This window comes from Anser anser, assembly GCF_964211835.1.
Source record: "Anser anser genome assembly, chromosome: 4".
In the NCBI taxonomy this organism is placed as follows: Eukaryota; Metazoa; Chordata; class Aves; order Anseriformes; family Anatidae; genus Anser; species Anser anser.
This window is the reverse complement of record NC_139724.1, coordinates 31,975,361-31,981,684: the sequence shown is the minus strand read 5'-3', so window position 1 is coordinate 31,981,684 and position 6,324 is coordinate 31,975,361. Positions and strand designations below refer to the sequence as shown.

At 39.6% G+C, this 6,324-nt stretch overlaps 1 protein-coding gene across 4 annotated transcripts in view; it reads left to right on the top strand.

The window, feature by feature from the left end:
- TDO2 (tryptophan 2,3-dioxygenase) overlaps positions 1 to 6,324 on the top strand; it is a 44,243-nt gene that overhangs the window by 22,932 nt on the left and 14,987 nt on the right. The gene's annotated exons all lie outside the window — the stretch shown is intronic.

Here is a 6,324-nt window from a genome sequence, read left to right as displayed (position 1 = left end):
GATGGAGTTCACCCTTGCTTTGAATAACTGTCCTCATAACCACCTCCAGATTTCACGTTCGTGTGGGCTTTAGCAAGAAATGGGCTGTTATTCCTGAGAACTAACTCTGAGGGTGAGGAAGAAAATACATGGAGAGTCAATCATTCCATTAACTCCTTATGGAAAAAAAAAAAAAAAAGAAAAAAGAAAAAAAAAGAAACTGGTGGATGTGTGGTATCAGCTTGTTTGAAATTCGTTTCAAGTAAAGAACTGAGCATCTAATTAAAGGCAATAGAAAGCACTCAAAAGCTCAGACCTGGGATGTACTTGATGAATCATCTAGGAAGATCTAAAAAACTGTCACAGTCCCTCTCTGATTTGCAGGGGGTGGAGATTTTGGGACTGCTTCATCTCTCATTTTTCTCTTAGTAAAGCTCCTAAAGTTAATGCCCACAGTGTCCTTGGGTTTCTAGGTGCACTAGCTCAGCCCCTTGGTACCTCACTGGCCGGTTGTTCGCTGACTGCTTTCTGGCCGTGTTGGTCAAGCGATGAGCTGCAAGATGAAGCACTGAGCTCCATTTAGTCATTCCAGTGTGGCAAGCAGATTTCTGTACCCGGCTTCTTGGAAATCCCTCTTCCTTTTGTTACTCTTGCCTCACAGACGAGGCTCTCTGCCAGGGCAAGCTTTGAGCAGCACTTGCATTCACTCGAGCAGTAAAGTACTTAACAGTGAACCGTTTTTCAACATCTATACATAACTCAACCACACCTAATGTACTGCTGAGCAGTTATTTGCAGATCCACTGATTCCTATTAATGCAAAACACTCTAATTCACAGTACCCAGACAACGCTTCTACCTCACGTAAAATTTGCTTGAGTTCTTAAAACAAAATTATATTGGTCTTTTATACTGCTATGTGCATAGGATTTAAGAGGTACAAACTGTAAGTTGCTCTTTACACAGCAAATATGCTTCATCTTACTATCTTAAACATATATTACAAAGAGTCTGTATTCGGGATATATTAGATGAACATGGGTTATGTTCTTTGGTTGTTTTACAAAAGAAATTGAATTTTCAAATGTTCTTTCTTTTATGGTTGTTTTACATTAATTCTTATGCAAACAGCAGGGGGCGAAGATCAACCATCTTGTATTTGTTCAACTTTCCAGATGGCTTCTAGAAGTAGCTTTCATGTCATAAATTGGTCACAGATTTGTCCATTCACTCCTTGTGGTGTGTATCTGGTTACCTAAACCACACAGTCCCTAATTCTTAATGCAGTAAAGGTTAGGAAAACCAGGCGATGACAGAGGTGATCTCAATTTTCTATATTCACGTATATTGTAAATTTTGTGTTTCCAATGTGTTTAGAAGTCAGTCGTCGTCAGTGCTTTTCAATTCCTTTCTTGTGGTTCCAACTTTAAAAAGATGCTGCAGCCAGCGTAACCACATAGCTATTTGTTGAGACAAATAGATGAGGTGTTTCAGACAAAGTTCTGCTTTTATGGCCTAGTTGCCAGAAAATATCTTGTAGAAATAGTTACGGGCTGCTGAGAGAAAGTACATGCATACATATGTACACACAGACATACATGTTCAGCGCATTTAGATTTTATTGGACTTTTTTCATAAAATGTCAAAATGTTTCCTTTCAACTTCTGTCTCATTGTATGAAGCTCTGTGACTGCTTTATGGACAATAATGCTTTTAAAAATGTTTTTCCAGGATCTCTTTTCTGTCTCTGGACAGAATCTCTGTCTTTCTCTGCGTGTCTCCACATCCCCTCTCTCTCTCCTCCCCCCCCCGCCCCCCTTCTTTCAAGAAGTTGCTCAAATATTATTTCCTTTTAAGACAGAATAAGTAAGGCATTTAGTTATACGGAGGGCTGCAAATACTCATACTCATTTTGTACAGAAAATATTAGTAAAAAAGAATAATGGAGAAGAAGAAAAGGAATTGACTACCATTTGGACTTTTATAATACAGTGTCAGTGTGATTTGATGGCAAATGCTGGGACGTGCAAAATGGTAGCTAACTGTAAATGCAAGTAGGTATGCCAGTGGATTCAGCAATGGGGGGTCGGCTGCAAGAAAGAGGGCTCGAAGAGACTTGAAAGACTCATTGGGCCTATCTCTATCCATCAATGCAGAATCAGCTATGCGAGAAGAAATTATAAGCTCTCATTTGTGTTTTTTAGTGCTCTACAGACAGTAGAAATTTCTCTATTTCTCTATTTGTTTGTTTATTTTGATCCCTCTTATTTGGCCATAAAATAAACTGGTTACTCCTTCTCTTGTCCCTCTGTATATGAGGGACTGTTTATTACTCTTCCCTTTGAAGGAAAAGTATTTATCCCCACAATCTTCTCTTGGCTATAGTAAAATTTGTCATCTCTCTTAATGGGCCATATTTTCTATGCCAAATGCTCATTTTTCTTGCCATTTTCTTCTGAGCTCTTTCCAAGTAGTCTTCATCTTTCTAGAAGAGTGGTGCCGAGGACATAGTACAACAGACATCCCTTCTGATGCTGGAAGAAAAAGAAGCTTTCCATGCCACGTGGAAAGCTTCCATGTAAAATTTCCAGTATGAAATTCACTCTTTCCAACAGCTTTGACTTTTGTTGCTTAATATATTATTTTTGACTATCTGGAGTATCCAGCTCATTTCTTAAAAAAAAATTAAAAAAATCTTATTTGCTGGTTCGGTTATCACTGCTGAAGTTCAAAAGTACTGCTCTTTGCTTCACTGAAACTCCACATTGTTTATTTCAGTGCATTAAGATCACTTTGATTTCTAGCCCCCATCTGCCAACATGCTATTATACGTTCCAGGCTGTTCTCATTTGTCAATTTAAAAAGTGTACAAGCTATTCCATCATCCAGGACATTTATGATAATACTGAATAGCATCAGATTAGCAAATTGTTACTGGAGTTTGTCCTGAAGCAGCCCTTTGCTCTTACTAGGCAGCTCTACCATGGAATAAACAGCAGCACAGACTGAGCCACGTGGAGGCACGGCATGGCAGCAGCTTACGGCTCTAGATTTTGACTTTTCTGTACCTAACTAGTAGCCAAGATTCATGTCTTTAGGAGAGAAAAATAACAGTTTTCCTGTAGGAAAAAATTGAAACTTGTAATGTGTGATTGTGAGGCATTAAAAGAGGATAGATTAGCCTTGGGAAAACTCAGTGGCAGCCTACGTGTTCTTATCTGTGTTCAAGCTTTGTTGTTTTTCATAAATTTATAGCTTTGGTTGATATTGATGCATTTCTCAAATGAAAGGAGAAAGGTTTGGTATTAAGAGAGAAAGAACATCTTCCTCTGTGATTTGGAAGTTAGTTGTCAGTTGGAATATGAGGAAGATAAAATGTTCTTCTGGGACAATTGTGAGAGCAGGCACTTCAGACAGCGTCCGAGAACAACTAGAAGACAGCAAGTGAAAGCAGAATCGCTGTCAGAGCTCTATATTAAGAAAATAGAGGTGTTGGGGGAACCGGTGGTAATCTAAGCAAAGTACCCTTTTAATCACAGTTTGGGGCAGGATATTTGATGTCGGCACTTCTGACTGTGTGATGTGAAAGAAATTCTGCAGGGATGTAAATGATAGGCACTGAGGAGTGTGTAGGGATTGTGCTGGGACATGTGAAACGTAAACGGAAGTTAAAGGTATGTTGAGAAGTGACGACATGGTTCTTTGTGTTTAAGTAGAACAAATACAATATTAAAAAAAAAAAAAATAAATTCTTGCAGCACTATCTGTTCGCTTTGTTTGTAGTTTGCAAGACCTTGAGCTCTGTTCCTCCCCCAGATACAAATGTCTGATTGGATTATTAATCTTGCATCAACTTTAAGCTAGTTTGTTTAAGCCTTGAGTCACTGAATTTTATTTTTCTTAAACCAGACTGCAAATTTCAAATGTTGCTTAAATACCAATGCCAGTTTTGGAAATCACAAAATGCTCAATTGAGAGGGGAACATGTTTTGGTGCCAAACCTATTATCTCCTCCTCATCTTCCCTTCTTGTGTCTTTACTCATGTCTCTCTCATTATATGTTTATTATTAAATTGACTGGGGATGTAGGTTTCGTTCAGTGGTTGTATAGCAGCTAGCACAGTGAGGTTCTGGCGTAGGCTACTAGGTGCTTCAGCTGTGCAGTAGGCACTAGAAGGAAGTCAAACAAGGATACACAAATGTAGTGTGCTGGACTGAGCTTTATGGTAAAAAAAATTAACTGTCAAATGCAGTTTGACCAATGTAATTGCCAACTTATTAAAAAAAAAAAAAGAGAGAGAAAACAACACATACTTAAAGTTTTGTAAAGCCTTTTTGAGACAGCATTTCTGTTCCAGACATTAAGTAATGTATAACAATTTCAGTTACCTTCTCAACCAAAAGCCTACCAGTAGTTGCCATCCTGCTTGCTTTTGGCATTTCACTATTACATTTGCAGTTTTGTTGTCCAAGAGACCAACTCTTTCATTGCTCTTATTTTGTGGACCTAGCAATGCTCCCATCTGAACATCAGTAAGATATTTTTCCTTTTAAGTGCTTCAGCTTAGAAACAGAATTTGAGCAATTGCAGATAAGGGGGACTGGGACTATAAAGCAGTTATTTCTAGCAAGCTCATAAGCCATGACTTAATACCACGTGGTAATTAAAATTACTTGATTACTTGGCAGGAAGTTTGAAACAAGCACAGGGAAACACTCTTTCATGTGATATGAACGTCGGTTATGGAAGTTGTGGCAGGCTGTGGATTCACAGGAGGGTTATTAAATGGCAGGGACAGATGTATCTCAGGCAGTCCTCAACTATCAGGATTCAGAAGTTAGATGGAGAAGTTATTTCACTGTAAGCGTGCTTTTTGTTGTTTGTTTGATTGATTGATTTTTCTAATAGCTCTTCCCAAGAAATTTTCTACTTTCTAGTAGAAACTCTTAAGCGTGGCGTGACCTATTTGGATCTTGTATCCAACCCACTACAGCCATTGTTATGTAGGTAGAAACTATTTGTGCTGGATAACTCCTAGTTTGTGTTTCTAGGATAACAGTGTTGGGAAGCTTCAAGCGTCACTTGTTTATTGCAGGAAGGTCTCCAAGCTCTTTGTTCAAGTTAATGAACTTCAGAAAAACAAATTGATCCGTGATGATTTTGAAATCAGATTGAGACTATGAGCAGGAGAATGGGTAACACTGTCCAAACTATTTGTACGTGCATTTTTTCTCCATCATCACTTTTATGTAGGGTAACTTTAGATTCTGTTTAGGTGAAGGCAGCACTTCTAAGTTCATAGGAGAGAGGGCTCTTGCTGGGTTCATGACATTACACAGGCAGGCAGTCATTCATACTTGCCTCTCCTCATCAAGCTAATGGTTTGGACATAGAGCCCTACGCAGTAAGAACAAGTGGACTCTCGGCTCCATCTGTATCTACAAAATAAGGCACAGGATGCCTCTGACTTGCACCAAACCTGCCATTGGCCAGGCTGGAGGGAAGCTCCTTTTTTGCCCTTACAATTCCCTTCTTTCAGTCCCAGTGAGCTCAGTTTGTCTCCTCTCTGCAACCTTGTTGCAGGTGAGACAACCCAAATTAGTCCATCCACCCCATGTCTACAGCTGGGGATGGGGAGGCAAACAGGGGATGAGGGTGGGTTAAGAAAGGGTTTTAATGATTTCCGTGCTTGGTCATTAAGACCAGGACAGCTTGAAGGCCACAAAGTGCAGTTCCTGGAATCAGCGATTTTTTTTTTTCTGCTGTGTTTAATTGTTTGTCTTGTGTTCAGCCCAATCACAAAACAGAACATTCTCCCTGCTGAAGGTTAGAGTCCTGTGATATGTTTCTGGGATGAACAGAAGCTTTTCTGTCTGACTATCATGCTATAAAAATAAGTAAGCAAGGAAACAGAGAGAGAGAGAGAGAAAGAAAAGCTCAAGGGCATGCGCATGCTTCTGGCTCTCATAGACTTGCTCAGTCATCCGTGGCATGAACAGCAAGTTGTGTGCATGGTTACATCTGCTTTTACATGGCTCTGAGTGTTCAGCAGGGAAAAGATGGAGCATTTTGAGAAAAAGGTAATACCATCAGTTAAAATCAGGGTTATGTTTTGCTTCATATCTATTCACATGGAGGAGCTTTTTCCATCAAGATACCTTTATGAAGGATTATACTAGAAAAAAGTGATGGCAAAGAATCAGAGCATAAAGGCCACTCAAAGAAGAATTAGGTCCCTACGGTGAGCCCCAAGTTTGAGCAGCATGGCAGATGCACAAAGAGACATTTACTTCCCCATCAGTTGTAAGGGTGTCTGCAGCCAAGCCAGAGTTGAAGGCTCAGAG